This window comes from Hylobates moloch, unplaced genomic scaffold (assembly GCF_009828535.3).
Source record: "Hylobates moloch isolate HMO894 unplaced genomic scaffold, HMol_V3 SCAFFOLD_3, whole genome shotgun sequence".
NCBI lineage: Eukaryota > Metazoa > Chordata > Mammalia > Primates > Hylobatidae > Hylobates > Hylobates moloch.
Window position 1 is genome coordinate 152,574,732 of NW_026652278.1, and position 18,170 is coordinate 152,592,901.

The following is an 18,170-nucleotide window of genomic DNA, read 5'->3' on the forward strand; positions in this document are numbered from 1 at the left end:
GGCTATGATAAAGGTGATATCATAAAAAGAAATCAATGTCTGATTAATTAGAACTGTTTAATTATCAGGAAATCTAGAATTAAATTTTTGGATGAAAAAGTGATTGTTGTTTCTTTTATGATTATGAGTTAGTTAACAGACTTTAAAGTTGGGAAAAATTCTCAGGAATCTTGCAAATTGGCAAAGGTATTTTGCATCTCTATAACGTATTAAAAAAAATCAACACTGTTGAGGTTTTTCATGTTAGATCAATTTTCTGTACTAAACAGGAAATAACTTTCCTTTGCCTATCGTATAGTGAGTCACATAGGCCTGTTGTACTCTACCAAAATATCTCTGGCAGTCAGGCTTCCTGTAACATACAGAACGGCTGCTGAACACATTTAATTCATCCATCTGTTACTCACATGCAGCTATTGTAATTTACAATTCTGTGAGCAATTTGATTACTTAGGTGTTGAATTAGTAGTGTTTGCTTTTATATCATTTGAATTTCAAATGTGGCTATCTAATGTATTTTCATAGCTACATTAGGTATTTTAGCTAAATAAAGCAAGTTCACTAAGAGCAACTAATTCTCCCTTAAATGCTAAATGACACACGTCAATAGATCTTCTTCACTGAACAAACAACTCCCTTATTTCCATTTGATTAATAAAGAGTTGTTTCTTTCAACAGATACATAAAAAATCAAATGCATTTTTCTTCCAAAAAATTTTAGGGCTATTTTTAAAACATTTAGAAAAAAGAATCACCAATAAAGTAAAATTCAGCTCAATCAAGTAATCAAAAGAAAATTTTATCCTAAGCAAAGCTATAGAGATAGAGAAAAAATTGTCAAAGAATTAAAGAATTCTCTAAATGAACAAATGTCAGGCATGTATAACTTTCACGAGGCTTGAAAAAAGTCTTGTTGGAAAAAGGTGTTAAAATATGTGTTTGAAGAACACACTAATGGTGATCCAGGGTTGCTAAACTTCACAAGGTAAAAAAATACTTAACGTAATTCCTTGGAAATACATTTCGAAAGATTAATGGAACTCACTTCTAATTGCTTTCGGAAATGACAAATGCTTTCCCTTCAAAAAATCAGAATATTTATGCATTATTACCTTACATATGTACTACTATGAAATTCATTTTCCAAATGAATCATTAAAAATTGTTCTGAAGATGAGTATCACCACCTTCTTTTTCAGCTCCCTGTAAATATTTCCTCATTTCTCTCTACAGGATTTTCCTTTCTACATGTTAACAGCAAGTTAAAAATAAACTTTGTTTTCTATACTTAAGAGTTCTGTATGGAAAATATAAAGTAGTTCTTTTTTTTTTATTATACTTTAGGGTTTTAGGGTACATGTGCACAATGTGCAGATTTGTTACATATGTATCCATGTGCCATGTTGATTTCCTGCACCCATTAACTCGTCATTTAGCATTAGGTATATCTCCTAATGCTGTCCCTCCCCCCTCCCCCCACCCCACAACAGTCCCCGGAGTGTGATGTTCCCCTTCCTGTGTCCATGAGTTCTCAATGTTAAAGTAGTTCTTTTAAGATTTCTTACCAAAAATTGTCCAAGCTGAGCACGACAGTTTTTATTATACGCTAGTTATTATACTTAGGATAAGCAAGGAAGAAGGATACTATCTTATATGCTATCTCACTCCAGTGAGCCTAAGATCAATATGCTGTAAGCCGGAAAGTAAATCTATCTAACATAAAATTAAACTCTTCAAAGATGGCAGTTGCATTTCTTATATTTCTAGGCTAAAGTAATTGCATTTAATATATGCATTTATGCTACAATATTAAGTCTTTATGATTTTAAAGGTGATAGAATTGTAAAAAAAAAAAATCCAAAAAAGTAAAAGAAAATTTAAATCACCCACATCTTACAATGCAGACATAAATACTGTCAACATCTAGGAAGTTATTTTTCAGTCATTTTGTGATAGGTGATGATAGATAGATAAAAAATAAATGGATACTTTATTTTTAAAAATTATAATCATATTGATTATGGTTTTATATCATCTAACATTATATCATGACTATTTTGGCCTGCCAATAAACATTTTTAGAACATCTGATTTTTAAGATCAATGTATTTTGTGTTAAAATGTATTTAAATTGAGCATTCATTAATCTATGCAAAGAACCGTGCTTGATGCATGGAGTGTAGAAAGGTTTGCACAACATTTCCAAAGACTAGGAGATGAAGTGCCATATTCATGCTGTTGACACAGAGGAAAATTACTTAATGCTGCAAAAGCACAGCATGCTTTATAATTTCAGAGGAGGAAAAAATTAAGATCCTCTTTTAGAAAGTAATTAAAGGAGTCAATACATTTGAGCTAAGTTGTCAAGGCTGGCTGGACTTTTGACATGTGGAGATGAGAAGAACAGACTTTACAAGTGAAGAGAAATCACGAGCAAAGGAAAAGAGGCAGATGTGTATGTAAAATGTGGACAAAACATCTCGGAAAGTGTGGCATAATACATCAGGTTCATGGGCATAAAAGTCTTATAGAACAAGGAACAGTGAAAGAAAAGAATATAGTAGCAAAGGTAAAGGCTATGTCAGTGGTTGAGCTGCAGGTGATTTTCACTTGTACTTTCTTTCCAAATTTGTGATTTTATTAAAAAATATGTACAGTGACAAGAATTTATCTTATGACCTTACAAACATAAATGACCTTACTCATTTGTTCATGTTGACAATACTATGAGGTGGGTGTAAATACTGCAGATGAGAAAATAGGGATGGAGAGGATAAGAAATTTAAAAAAGGGTGCACAACTAGTGGATACCAAAGCTAGATACTGAGCCTAGAAAGGTTGAATCCAAAGTCCAAGCTCTTCGCCAAATTTGCTCTACTGTCTCTCTTTCCTTTCTATTGTTTATAATTAATAATTATAATATTAGGAAAAATAAATTAAGCAGCAACATGGTACATGATTATACAAACTTTGTTTGTATAGATACTCATTTCCGTGAACCAATTTATCTTTGATGCAGCCCTATGGATGCAGGAATAAAATAACATCAGAGTGGATTTTCTCATGAGTAAAACTGCAGAATCTGTAGTTTAAAATAGATTTTTAAGGTCCCAAAGTAACTGTTGATTTCCAGTGGTTTTGAATTTGGTCACCTTAAGAAAAACTGTAACCATTGATAAACTTCTTATAGACCTTGTCACAGGAAGTGAGTGAGGTTGGCCAAAGGCTGGCATTTTTGAAATTTGTTTTTCTATTTATCTGAAAATATTTTTTGCCATACTAATTATTTTCAAGAGAGGGAAGGAAAAGATTAATAAGAAAAAAAATCAGATTTTATTCATACATGAAGCCATTCAGAGCAGAATCCCAAATATGCAGTATTTGTTTGGGACTCAGGAGTCACAAGTTTACCTCACTTTATAAAATGGTCCATTCTTCAGACATCCCAACTCAGTATCTGAATGTTCTATGTACTCCCAGGTGGAAATGCTCTCTACTTAGTGTCTCTAGCTTTAATTACTGTTATGCAATCGTTATCTAACAATGGAAATAATTCTTTTAAATCAACCCATTGTTACATTACTACTTGTATTCAACACAAATGAATAATACTTAAAATAAGGAAGATATATTGACAATTTTGTTCAAAAGAAAAAACTGTCTATGAAAATCTTCATGTGTTACCAGTTAAAAGAAGCTTAATGTAAACTAAGAAACATCTAATAATTTTGGTACGAAAATAGAAGATAAATACTTAAGTAGAACATAAGAATGAGAAGGGCTCGACTGAAATTGAAGTAGGACTGACCTTTACTGAACCCAATCTCTTTAGAGAAACTGCTCATTTTGGATGGTGTAGCTGAATTGTTAGTTAATAACATACTACTTACTCTTAAAATATGTGGACAGAAAATTTGACATAATATATGCATCCTGTTAATAAAGAAAAAATTCTGGTATAAAAAATGAAAGTTAATAATTAAAATTTATAAATACTTGTCCAAAGTTTCTCCCCTTCCAAGTATTTAGTTGCAAAACATTCTGAGGTTTTTTTTTTTTTTTTACTTTCTTCTGATGTCAGTATGCAAGTAACTAAGTTATATATAAATACATTTTAACACTTTTAAATTAAGATATTACATATATGAAGGGAAAAATCTTAATTGTATATACCTTGTTACATATAACAAATTAGCATAACTATATAATTACCATCTAAGTCAAAATGCAGAACACCCAGTTAACAACCTCCTTTGTCCCACAAAGGCAGCCATTATTCTGACTTCAGAAAGCCATAGACTAGTTTTGGCTGTTTTTGAACTTCATATAAATGAAATCATACATTATGTAGATGTTAGTGACTGGCTGCTTTCACTTAACGTACTGTAAGATTCATCCACATTTTTGCAGTCGGAGTTTTTCAAAATCTTTCTGCATTATATGACTATACTATATTATATTTACCCATTAACTGTTATTGGACATTTGGATTTTTTTTCAGTAACAGAACATAACAAATAGTGCTGCTAGGAACATTCTTGTATAGATCTTTTGGTGAACATATACTCTGAACTGTTGGGCCAATACATAGTAATGGAATTTCTGGGAAAAAGCATAGATTCAGATTTAGTAATTATGTCTAATCCTTCTCCGAAATGGTTTTACCAATTTACATTCCCAACATACCATATGAGAATTCCAGTTGCTCTACATCCTCACAAATACTTAGAAATATCAGTAATTTTAAAAATGTCATATATTTTGGTGTATGTATTAGTAGTAGAAACTCATTTGAGATTTAGTTTGCATTTCGCTGATACTAAGACATTTATATTTTAAAAAGTTTTTAAAGAAGGGAAAAGAGGAATGGATCACTATTTCTAATCCACAATTTGGGCAGGTATCAAGATAAACTATGACAATCCATGAATATGTCTCCTAAGGAACATAGTCAACTTTATTAATTCAGAGAGTGCTAGCAAAATTAAAATAAACAAAATTCTAGAATAGAATGCATATGTCATAGCAAGGCTAAATATTAATAGAACTAAAAATACTAGTTTTTATTATTTTGTGGTATAATCAATGCTAATTTTAAGCTGCCAAAATGCTACACACACTTCCAATCACTTCCAAATTTGGATAAAAAATTTGATTTGGGAAAAATATTTCAAACATCACAATTTTATTGTATTTGAGACAGACTTAAATGTTTGTATTTTCTTTCTTTTTTACAATGAGGCTTCACACTTTTGACATGTAAAATGGGACAGTGCAACTTGATGTGATCAGTGTTCCCTTCTTAGACTATGTCATTCCTTCTACTGGTTAGATTTGTATTTCAGATGACTACAAATAAGACAAGCCTAACAAGATTCATAATTCTGGTCTTGCAGCTGAAAGAGTTTCAATTTTAAATAAACTATCCTTGTAAGGAACTGGCAAAAACAGTTACATCCATTGAAACTAAAATTTAATGTGGGAATTTTGCATATTATATTCAGCAAACAAACACTTTCATGTGAGGAAAAAAGGGGGAAAGGGTTGTTTTATAACAATGAAGTTATGAAAATTTTAAGTCATAGAGGTGCTGCCTTTATATTTTCAGTGCATTGGAGGTTTTTATGTATGACTTCTTGATTCTGATATTCATTTTAAACTTGTTAAATTCAAGAAATAACTTTTCCAGCACTAAAATGAAACAGGTTGCCTGGTTAGCTTGCACAGTAATTTTAGAGTAAACTATATACACAGTTAAAACAAATGCTATAGAAATTGTCCCCAGTAAAGAAAGACAGACTGTCTATGGACTTTTGGTAAAATGTAAAATGCGCCCAGGATTTAATGTGTATCCATTTTATAAAAATTCTAAGATGATATATGTGATCAAACCTAATTTTAAAATTAGCATACTGTTTGAATATTTAACATGTACACTCACACAAGCAGAGCTTCATGAGCAAGGGGATCTTTGTATAAAGCTTCAAAATTTTTTCTCTCTTCCAAATGAAGTATAATAAATGAAGGAATGAAGTTCGTACATTTTCTTTCTGTTATTTTGTTATCCAAGTTCTCCTCTTTTTTAAATGATTGCCCACTTCTGAATTAGGCATTTGATGTTGAATGGGGTATATACAGTTTACTCATGTTAGAAAAGCTCCAATTAGATGTTCAAGCTCTTGAGAAATTCTTTATGTAATTCTTTCATGTAATTCTCTACAGTAGAAAAAATGGAAAGAAAGTGCCTTTGTCAACTTCACTCACTCATTCTTTTTTCACTGATTTACTCTTCCTATTCATAAATATTTACTTAATATTATCTATATGCCAATTATTCTGCTGGGCCAAAGGGATTAAAATACAACAACACATCAACATAGTGCCTTTGACTGAAGATGCTACCCTCCCAGTAGCTAGACAAAACAAAAATGTAAGATAAAGCAGAACGACAAGCGCAAGAGGACAGGCAATCAGACAATGGATAGGGAAGAACAGCTAGGCATGGTGGCAGAGGACTCTTTTTGGCATTTAGGTGGACTTTACAATTATTATAACTCTAGGGTAGTTGGTATTATGACTTGCACTTTATGGATGAAGAATCCAGGACAAAGACAGAATGTAATTGACTTGAGGCAATCTGAACTGCATTATCACAATGACAGAAAGGTGAGTTGCTGTATTCTTTTTTGATTGAAAACTCTGGATAGAAATGGCATTTCAATCAAGTTTGCAGCAGCCTTTGAACAAAATATTAAAATTCTGATTTAATTTATATATCAATATTACAAAGACTAAATATAAAAAAGTAATTTCTAAAGTAACAATCAAGGAAAATTGGACATGCCGAGAGTGGTAAAAATCTACTTTAAGGACTTTTTAATTTCTTTTCACTGGGTTTTAAATTTTTAACCACAATGAAATTAAAATATATTATTTTCTTAATATAACTTTTGAAATCTCACTGTTCTATTGTTTTCTATACTGTAGTAATTGTCCTCAAGATACCAATGGGACAAAGGGGAAAAAATAAGAGACCTATATGTGCTTCTATTTAAGAAGCTTTGTAACTTTTAAATAGAGAGAACACATAACATATTGTTTATACCAAAACATATTTGAGATTTAAAATAGGCACAAATAGGCCGGGCGCGGTGGCTCACGCTTGTAATCCCAGCACTTTGGAGGCTGAGGCGGGCGGATCACGAGGTCAGGAGATCGAGACCACGGTGAAACTCCATCTCTACTAAAAATACAAAAAATTAGCCGGGCGTGGTGGCGGGCGCCTGTAGTCCCAACTACTCGGAGAGGCTGAGGCAGGAGAATGGCGTGAACCCGGGAGGCGGAGCTCGCAGTGAGCCAAGATCGCGCCACTGCACTCCAGCCTGGGTGACAGAGCGAGACTCCGTCGCCCCCACCAAAAAAGAAAAAAAAAAAAAAAAAAGGTACAAATAATTCTGAAAAAGAATTATCCAAATATTTTAATAGGGCTTAAGTAGGATACTTTCTCTCATCAAACTTTCATTGTAACTTTATTTCTTCTATATCCAGCTACATTAATCTTGATATTTAAAATTACGATAGAGAAGTTATGAAATTAGACAACTAGGTACATTTGTTAGGATCACTGCTTCCTTGCTGCACATATTCAAACAAATTACTTTACCCTCCTAAGTCTTTCATCAGTAAAATGGCAGCAATAATAATGGCTGCCTCATAGAATTAGTATAGGCAAAGCACTTAAAGCAGTGCCTGTACAGAGAAAAAACATCAATGAAGGTTAGCTACTAATTTTTATCTACAGTTGTATGTACTTAAAATTATCATATATATTTATCCTTTTCTGCTGCAACAATTCTGGTGCTATAGTGATCAGATTGACTTAACAATTTTTTCAGAAAATCTCTTACAGTTCATTTTTGCCAATTAAGTATTTTTTTCCCTTCATCAGAACACTGCTTAAAAATCATGCCAACTGTGGCACCTTCTTATGCTAACCAGGTATATATATCAATATCTCAGTGATAACACACTTAAGCATATGTAGGTAAATTGTATGACAGTATCACAGACGATGAAATCAGGGTTTGGGAGCTATAATAAGTGGTAGAAATAACCACCTGCTCCTCAGGTTAAGTGATTTGTTCCAGGCCACATGACATTTTTTGCAGGGCAGAACTGGATCCCATATATTCTGATTTCTAGTGCATGGTTGGTTGTTTTTAGCATGGTAATATAATATATTGTTTAACTAAGACACTTTTGTGAAAGAAAGAGGGCGCTATAAAAAAATATTGGAAATATATATATTATATATAGTATATATAAAATAAATATATAATATATAATATATATAAAATAAATATATAATATATAATATATATAAATAATATATAATATATATAAAATAAATATATATAAAATATATATAATATATACATATTTTATATATATATATATATAGCTAATTTGTTGTCTCAGGCAAACCGGGATTATGGCATACCAGCCATGAATTAATAGATAAAATAGAAACTTTGTCAAGTATTTTAATATGGAGAATTTAACGTGGGGTATTTTTAAGGTATACAGAAATGAAAAAGCAAACAGGGAACACTAAGTTGGACAATAACTGTAAGAACCAACCCTCATTTCTTGGGGTGGGAAAACAAAAATAAAGACATTGATATTTTCAAACCTTAGAAGTTCAGAGGAGGGCACCAGAGATCTAGAATTAAAACCCTTTGGGGAATGGGTACCAACTGATCATTTCTGATACCTCAGAAATTCAACAGAGGACCCCAGGAGAATCGGGACTCAGACCTTTGGGGAAGGCATGAGGTCCAGGTGATGATGTTACCTTAGGAGTTTGGAAAAAGGACTTGTGGTTTGGGCATTTGAAAATGGTGTTTTGTTTTTGTTTTTTTTCTGGTGTGATGATTAATTTTATGCCTCACTTCGGCTGGGCCATAGTGCCCAGATATTCAGTCAAACTTTATTCTAAACGATTCTGGAAGTGTTTGTCTATTCAATGCCTGTTCCACCATCATATTTTGAAAACACAGAGTCTGTTTTTACAAGTTTATGGCTGGAGAGGAATTTTGCCTTAGATAAATCACAGGTTTTGGTTCACTAGGTACATTGTCAAAGAGCACTGTGACTCATCCATGTATGATTTAGATGATATTTTTGATAATCTTGATAATTTGATAATTTTGATGATTTTTTAAGATGAGACGACTTTAAAGTTGATGCTGAATGAGTTAAGACTTTTGGGGCTATTTGGATGAAATGAATGTACTTTGCATGAGATAGGGATGTAAGATAATTTGGGGGGTGGCAGGCGCAGAATGCTGTGGATTAAATTGTGCCATGCCCTCAAATTCATATGTGGAAGCCTGAACCCCCAGTGTGACAGTATCTAGAGATGAGGACTTTAGGAGGTAACAAAGGTTAAATGAGGTCAAAAAAGTGAGGCTCTAAGCCCATGTTTGTTGGCTTTTTAAGAAGAAGAAAAGAGAAATCTCTTTGTCTCACTATGTGAGGACACAGCAAGAAGGCTGATATCTGCAAGCAAGGAAGATAGCCCTCACCAGAAACTGCATTGGATGGAACCTCAATCTTGGACTTCTAGCCTCCAGAACTGTGAGAAAATAAATTTCTGTTGTTTAAGTCACCCTGTCTATGGTATTTTTGTTATGGCAGCCTGGGCTGACTAAGTGTTTTTTGGGTAATATTAACATTTAAATTGGTGCTGTAATTGAATGCATATATCTCCCCAAAATTCAAATATTCAAAGTGTTAACCTCCAAAGTGATGACATTAGTATGTGGGGCTTTTTGAAAGGTATTTAGATCATGAGGGTAGAGCCCTGATGAATGGGATTAGTGCCTTCATAAAGGAGGCCTCAGGAGGCGTGTTTGCCCCTTCCACCGTGAGAAGTTACACTGAGAATATGGTCGTCTTTGAGAAAATGGGGCCTCATCAAACACTGAATATACTAGTCCCTAAATCTTGGACTTCTCAGCTTCCAGAAAGAAATACATTTCCGTTGTTTATAAGCTACCAGCCTACGGTATTTGTTACAGCAGCCCAAAAGACAAAGACAAAGGTGAGTAAAACAGATTACTTTCCCTAATGTGGGGGTGGGGTTTATCCAATCAGTTGAAGGCTTAAATAGACCAAAGACAGATGCTTCCTGAAAAAGAATTCTTCCAGGAAGACACACTTGCAACTTGAACTAAAACTTCTCCCTCAGTCTACAGCACACTGGCCTACCTCATCAATTTTGGATTTACCAAATCTCCATAATGGTATCAGTGAATTCCTTGAAATAAATCTTTCTGTATATAAAGGCACAGCCTGGAGATATTTTGAGTTCAGTTCCAGGCCATAACAACAAAGTTAATATTGCAATAAAGTGAGTCACATTTTGTTTTGTTTCCCAATGCATATAAAAGTTTTGTTTATACTATCTTGTAGTCTATTAAGTGCAATAGGCATTATATCAACAAAACAATGTACATACCTTAATTAAAAAAACCTTATTGCTAAAAAAAAAAAAAGCTAATGATTGCCTTATCCTTCAATGAGTCATGATCTTTTTGCTGGTAAGGGCTCTGGCCTTGATTTTGATGGCTGTTGACTGACCATGATGGTGTTTGCCAAAGGTTGGGCGTCTGTGCCAATTACTTGAAATAAGACAATGAGATTTGCCACATTGACTGACTCTTTCACAAAATATTTCACTATAGCATGCTAAACTATTTGATAGCATTTTACCCACAGTAGAAGATTTTTCAAAACTGGAGTAAATCCTTTCAAACCCTGCTGCTGCTTTATCAACTAAGTTTATGTAATGTTCTAAATCCTTTGTTGTCATTTCAACAATGTTCACAGCATGTTCACCAGGAGCAAATTCTATCTCAATAAACTACTTTCATCCCCACTCCTGCCATAGAGAAGATGGAGCTGATCCAGAAGGCTAAGCTAGCTGAGTGCTATGATGACATGGGTATCTGCATGAAGGCCATGACCAAGCAGGGCACCGAGCTGTCCAATGAGGAGTACAACCTGCTTTCTGTGGCCTACATGAATGTGGTTGGGGGCTGCAGGTCCACCTGCAGGGTCATCTTAAACATCAAGCAGAAGACAGGCACCTCCAAACAAGAAGTTGCAGCTGATTAAGGACTATCAGGAGAAAGTGGAGTCTGAGCTGAGATCGATCTGCACCACGGTCCTGGAATTGTTGGATAAATATTTAATAGCCAATTCAACTAATCCAGAGAGTGGGGTCTTCTATCTGAAAATGAAGGGTGATTACTTCCAGTACCTTGCTGAAGTTGCATGTGGTAATGATCAAAAACAAATGATAGATAATTCCCAAGGAGCTTACCAAGAGGCATTTGATATAAGCAAGAAAGAGATACAATCCACACATCCAATCTGCCTAGGGCTTGCTGTTAACTTTTCTGTGTTTTACTGTGAGTGTCTTAATAACCCAGAGCTTGCCTGCATGCTGGTTAAAACAGCTTTTGATGAAGCCATTGCAGAACTTGATACACTGAATGAAGACTCATGCAAAAGACAGTACCCTCATTATGGAGTTGCTTAGAGACAACCTAACACTATGGACTTCAGACTACAGGAGAAGAATGTGATGCAGCAGAAGGGGCTGAAACTAAATCCGGACATGGTGTCATCCTTCTTCCCTTCAAGAAACCTTTTTACACATCTCCATTCCTTATTCCACTTGGATTTCCTATAGCAAAGAAACCCATTTATGTATATGAAATCATCTGTTTATAGTCTTTTCACACTGCAGCTTTGGGAAAACTTCATTCCTTGATTTGTCTTGGCCTTCCTGGTGTGCAGTTACTGCTGTAGAAAAGTATTAATACCTTCATTTCATATAAACATAAGCAACTTCCAAGCACTTAGGTAGAAGACTAAAAATGTATCTAGTATTTAAGTAATCTGAACCAGTTCTGCAAGTGACTGTGTTTTGGATTACTGTGAAGATATGAAAATGTAGTTAATTACAATTTAAAGAGTGTTCCACATAACTTCTTAATTTCTACATTCCCTCCCATACTCTTCAGGGTTTCCTTTCAATAAGCAACTTTTCCATGCTCCTAATGTATTCCTTTTTAGTAGGAATCCAGAAGTATTAAATTGAATGGAAAAGCACTTGCCATTTCTAGCTGGAGGTCACAAATTGAAATGCCTCCTATATCACATATTATGGAGGTCCTCTATATCTGTGGCAACAGGGACTTTCCTTATTCACTCTTTATTTGCCGCTATTTAAGTTGACAACCTCGCTTCCCAATAAAAATTCACTTACACCTCCTGCTTTTGGAGTTCTGGTATTCACTTTACTGTGTAATACAAGTAGCATGTTGCTGCCAGAATACAAGCATTGCTTTTGGGAAATTAAAGTATATGTCATTTCTTAACACACTACAAAGGGGAAATAAAAGTATACAAGTACCAGTCTAAAAGTTTGGTAGTTTTCCATGCAGATATGTGCACATGTCAGGGGGTGTCCAGTTTGTCTAGTATTGTTATTTAGAGATTTGGATCACTACAGTGCATTGCTAATCATTGACTGTAGTCCCAAAAAAGCCTTGTGAAAATTATATGCCCTATGTAACAGCAGAGTACCATAAAATACAATTACATCTTATAAACAACAGCAACAAAAAACCACTACATTATTTGCTTATCCATAAGAAACAACTCCTGGCTGAGGCAGGAGGATTGCTTGAGGCCAGTAGTTTCAGACAAACCTGGGCAACATAGCAATGCCTCATCTCTGCAATTTTTTCTAATTAGCCAGGCGTGGTGGTATGCACCTGTAGTCCCAGCTACTCGGGACGCTGAGGTGGGAGGACTGCTTGAGCCCAAGATTTCAATGCTGCAGTGAGCCATGATCATGCCATCACACTTCAGCCTGGGTTACAGAGCAAGATTCCATCTCTAAAAAATCTTTATATAGTAAAAAAAAAAAAGAAGGAACTCCACATCTGTTCAAGTGTGATCATGAAATTGTAACAATTCAGTCATATCTTGAGGTTCTGCTTCTACTTCTAGTTCTCTTGCCAATTCCACCGCATGTGTAGTTACTTCCTCTCCTGAAGTCTTGAACCATGCAAAGTCATCTATTAGGACTGAAGTCAACTTCTCCTAAATTCCTGTTAATGTTGATATGTTGTTCTCCTGCCCTGAATCACAAATATTCTTAATGACATCTGCAATGATGAATCCTTTCCAGAGGTTTTCAATTTATTTTGCCCAGATTCAATCAAAGGAATCACCATCTATGGCAGCTACACTAAACCTTAAAAACTGTGTTTCTTAAATAATACCTGAAAGTTGAAATTACCTTTTTATCTATGGCTGCAGAATAGGTGTTGTATTAACAGACACACAAACAAAATTCATCTCCTTGTATATCTCTATCAGAGCTCTGGAGTCATCTAGGATTTGTTGCTTAATCTAAAGTGTACAAGCAGAGTAGATTTAACATAATTCTTAAGGGCCATACAAATTTCTAAATGGTAAATGAGCATTGGCTTCAATTTAAAGTTACCGGCTGCATTATCCCCTAACAGAAGAGTCAGCCTGTCTTTTGAAGCTTTGAAGTCGGGCATTGACTTATCTTCCCTAGTTATGAAAGTCCTAGGTGGTACCGTCTTCCAGTAAAAGGATGTTTTCATCTACATTGAAAATCTGTTTTTAAAGGTAGACACCTTAATTAATCATCTTAGCTAGATTTTCTGGATAACTTGCTGAAGCTTCTCCATTACCATTTGCTGCCTCAACTTGCTCTTTATGTTATGAAAATGGCTTCTTTCCTTAAACCTCATAAACCAGCCTCTGCTAGATTCCATCTTTTCTTCTGCAGCTTCCTCAGTCTCTCAGCCTTTACAGAAATGAAGAGAACTGGGCCCTTGCTCTGATTAGTCTTTGACTTAAAAGAATGTTGTAGATGATTGATCTTCTAACCAGACCACTAAAACTTTCTCCATATCAACAATAAGGCTGTTTTGCTTTCTTATCATTCATGGATTCACTGGAGTAGAACTTTAATTTCCTTTAAGAACTTTACATTTGCATTCACAACTTGGCTAACTGGTACAAGGGGCTTAGCTTTCAGCCTATCTCAACTTTCAACATACCTTCCTCACTAAGCTTAATTATTTCTAGTCTTTGATTTAAATTGAGAAATGTGTGACTTTTTCTTTCACTTGAACACTTAGTGGCTATCGTATGGTAATTAGTTGGCCTAATTTTAGTTTTGTGGTTTATCAGAGAATAGGAAGGTCCGAGCAGAGGGAGAGAGACAGGGGAAGGGCCTGATGACGGAGCAGTCAGAACGCACACAACAGTCTTATGTAGGCATGATTCAGAGTGTTCCGAAACAACTCCAATAGTAACATCAAAGATCACTGGTCACAGATCACCATACCAAATATAATAACCATGAAAAAGTTTGAAATATTGTGAGGATTACCAAAATGTAACAGAGACTTGAAGTGAGCACATGCTATTGAAAAAACAGTGCTGACAGACTTGCTGAACACAGGGTTGCCACAAACTTTCAGTGTGTAAAAACAACAAAATTGCATTGTGAAATGCAATAAAAGTGAAGCTCAACAAAATGAGGTGTGCCTGTATATATACCGTTGCTTCTATTTCTCTTGAGAACCCAAATATATTTGACTAATTCTTGTACCTGAGAAATTCAGAGAGGAGCACACTAGGAGCTGAGGCTCAGATCTCTGAGGATGGTTTGATGCTTGGCTAATGATGGTACTTCAAGCTTGTGGAGACTGGACATTGTGACCTGGAACTGAGGCCTCTGGGGAGCAGGCACTACCCATCTGCTTCTGGTATCTGTGTGTGTGCACATCAAGGCTGGTTCTGGAAATGACTATACCAGCTTGAGATGTAAACCAACTGCAGTTGATTGTGTGAAAGACCATCTGCTAGAATGATGTTGATATAAACAAGATTTTTCTCCCTGCCCTTTCATTTTCCTCAGTGTCCCCAATTAGGTAAAACTAACAGCTGGGAAGAGAAGGTAGTTCTCAGAGCCTCAGGCTCAGCCTCTCCAAGGAGTACATAAGAGTGGCTTTGGGACACAGTTCATCCTTGGTGGTCATGTATATGTACTTGAACTTCCATTCAAAACAATACCAGTTTTATGCTTCCATATAACAAGTTACACGTATAGTTGTATAAATGAAATCACTCTCATCTTCTCCCTAACAAGGGTGGTATAAAAGCTAAATCTCATGTATTCATCTCTAAGTGACCATAATTTACACTTGTCTAGTGATATTCAGTAGTCCTCTATTTCAGTCACAGTCCCACTGGAATACTCTGCAACCTCAAGACTAAATCCTAAAGTAAGCCACCACCACCAAGCCTTACATAAAATAATAAATGAAATGAGGGAAGAGAAAAATTAGTCAATACATACATATATATACAAACATATATATACATATATATATTCTCACATACCGAAATATATGATAAAAATATGCATAGTAGAGGTTTTATTTTATAGTTAATAACAAAAGATACAGTTGAATTTTTAACTTATTTTATTATCAATGTCATATGCCTTTTGTCTTTGGTAAAAAGGAATGAACTCACATCTTTACTCCTAGGATATCTGAATTTTCAGTGGTTTTCCATATATAAATATATAACATATATAAATATAACACAAATATATACATATATAAAACATATGCATGCACGTGTCTGTCCGTGTGCACACACGCACGCACACACACACACACACACACAATTTTCCATTAACCTTTGCAGTTGGACTTGGAGGCATCCCAGATAATCTTTTGGGTTTGCTGACATATTTGGAGTAGTGACCTAATTTTTCCTTGTAATCAGGATCAATCAAGCCAACCAGTGCAATAACTTGCCTGTTGGTTCAATGGCAAGAGAAGCACAAATTGGCCAAGTGGCCATTTCAACTTATAATTCACTAAAAGCATTATCGTACCTTCTGCTGAAAGTACTTTTTCCTTAGGAGGTAAAAAATTGAAACTAGCAGGGTCTAAATTATAGGAAATAAAGCAAAAAATTTTTAAATGGATTATTAAGAAAAATAGTGAGAGATGTGACTCCATCCTCTACCCCTTGATTCCCAGACCCATATATCCTGGTATAGGGCACATAACAGAACATATTGATCAATGGCTCAAAACATATTTTCCATTATATAAGATAAAATCTCTCTTTTTTAAAACGGGAGATGATCTCTAAATTGCGCTGGAATTAAGTTTTCAATAGACCATTCCACCATCCTTTCAGGCCACCTGCTTTACAGTGACAAAGTGCATGAATAAAACCAGATAATTCTCTGAGTATGAACCCACTTGGCACACTTCTTTTAGTGTGACATAAGGATCTTGGTCTTAGGAAATGTTATGTGAAATAAAATGAAAGTAAATAAGGCCACAGATATTTTTGCTAATATAAAGCTTTGGGGTACAAAAAGCAAATGTATATCTACAATATAATCTCGATCCAATGATGGCAAATTACTGTCTCCTCCCTGATGTAAGGCACGCAGTCACTCAGCAATGAGGTGACTGGCTGGCCCCCATTAGGAAGGTGCCATTTGAGGGTTTTGTACTGATCTCTGCTCTTAAAAGAGTTAGGCATTCAGTAGTGGTGGCAGCCAGATATGCAATGGTAAGGAAAAGTGCACTGTGGAGCTAACTACGTAGCCTCTAGCTCTGCCACAATGGCCATACTGTGCCCTGGCACACTGAACAACTACCTGGGTTGCTGGGTGAAAAGAAAGATCCACTTACTCCTTTAACCTGAACGATGCACCTGTATTAGTCGGTTTTCATGCTGTTATGAAGAAATACCCAAGACTGTGTAATCTATAAAGGAAGGAGATTGAATTAAGTCACAGTTTCACAGGGCTGGGGAGGCCTCAGGAAACTTACAATCATGGTGGAATGGGAAGCAAACACATCCTTCTTTACATTGTGGCAGCAAGGAGAAGTGCAGAGTGAAGCAGGAGGCAGGAACTCCTTATAAATAAAACCATCAGATCTGGTGAGAACTCACTCAGTATCATGAGAACAGAATAGGGGAAACCTGCACCATGACTTAATTATCTCCACCTAGTCCTGCCTTTGACACGTGGGGATTCAAGATGAGATTTTGGGTGGGGACAAAGCCAAACCGTATCACCAATTAAGGTAAGAAAAAAATGCAGATGACCTGGTGCAATCTCCTTTCTTACTAACCCTCTGGTAAATTAGACTGATTATATTTGCTAGTAGGTAGAGACTTTATATTTGAAATGCCCTGAGCAGTATATTTCTGGCTAAAGATGACTTACAATAAACAGAACTCTCAGTCTTTGAGGCACAGCTCCAGGCACGGTTGGGAAACTCTCTGGGATATAAAACAGAGCTGTTTTGTAATTTAAATGTGCCCACTATGTTAGCTGATCCCACAACCTCATGTAGAGACCTCATCTGTTATTCTTCAGCCTTTTGACTTCCTGTATCCTTGATAATTATTTAATAAAGCTTGATACTGGGTAAGATGTCTGATGCAGATGACTCATTTGACAATCCAATTGTGCATGTTAGCTTGCTAAGGAAAAGCCTGACTGGTATCCGCAGAACATATTTTCTTGTTATCTTGTTATTCAAAGTGTCCTCTGTAGTGGGTGGTCTGTGATAATCACTCTTCACACTCTATGCTCATTTTGAGAGGCTCATCCACATAGCTCTTCTCCATTGCTCCTTGTCATCAGTTTACCAACTCTGATATTTTTCTACATACCTGACCATCAAACCAACTGTTAGCAACTAATGACAAATATGTTTATCTCTTTATTTTTGGGTATATCTTAAGTCAGACAAAAAAGCCAACAATATCTACTTATTCCAAGTTCTGCCTAATTGAAAGATGGCCTTTTGACACTGCTTTTCAGGGACATTTGTGGTTGGGGTTTTAATTACGCAGCATTTTTCAGCTGATGTCAGCATAACATGCAGAACTATTAATCCTAAGGAACTGCTTATGATGCCACATGTTTGAACTGACTAGAGAATTCAATGCAGAAGAGAAAGGTGTTATAGGACTGTTATGGACCAAATGTTTATGTC

General features: G+C 35.3%; 1 protein-coding gene and 1 pseudogene across 2 annotated transcripts in view; one reads left to right on the plus strand and one right to left on the minus strand.

The window, feature by feature from the left end:
• LOC116481336 (14-3-3 protein theta-like) overlaps nucleotides 1-11,802 on the plus strand; it is a 72,220-nt pseudogene extending 60,418 nt beyond the window's left edge.
• The window catches only part of MARCHF1 (membrane associated ring-CH-type finger 1), an 879,756-nt gene that overhangs the window by 421,397 nt on the left and 440,189 nt on the right, over nucleotides 1-18,170 (minus strand). The window lies entirely within an intron of this gene.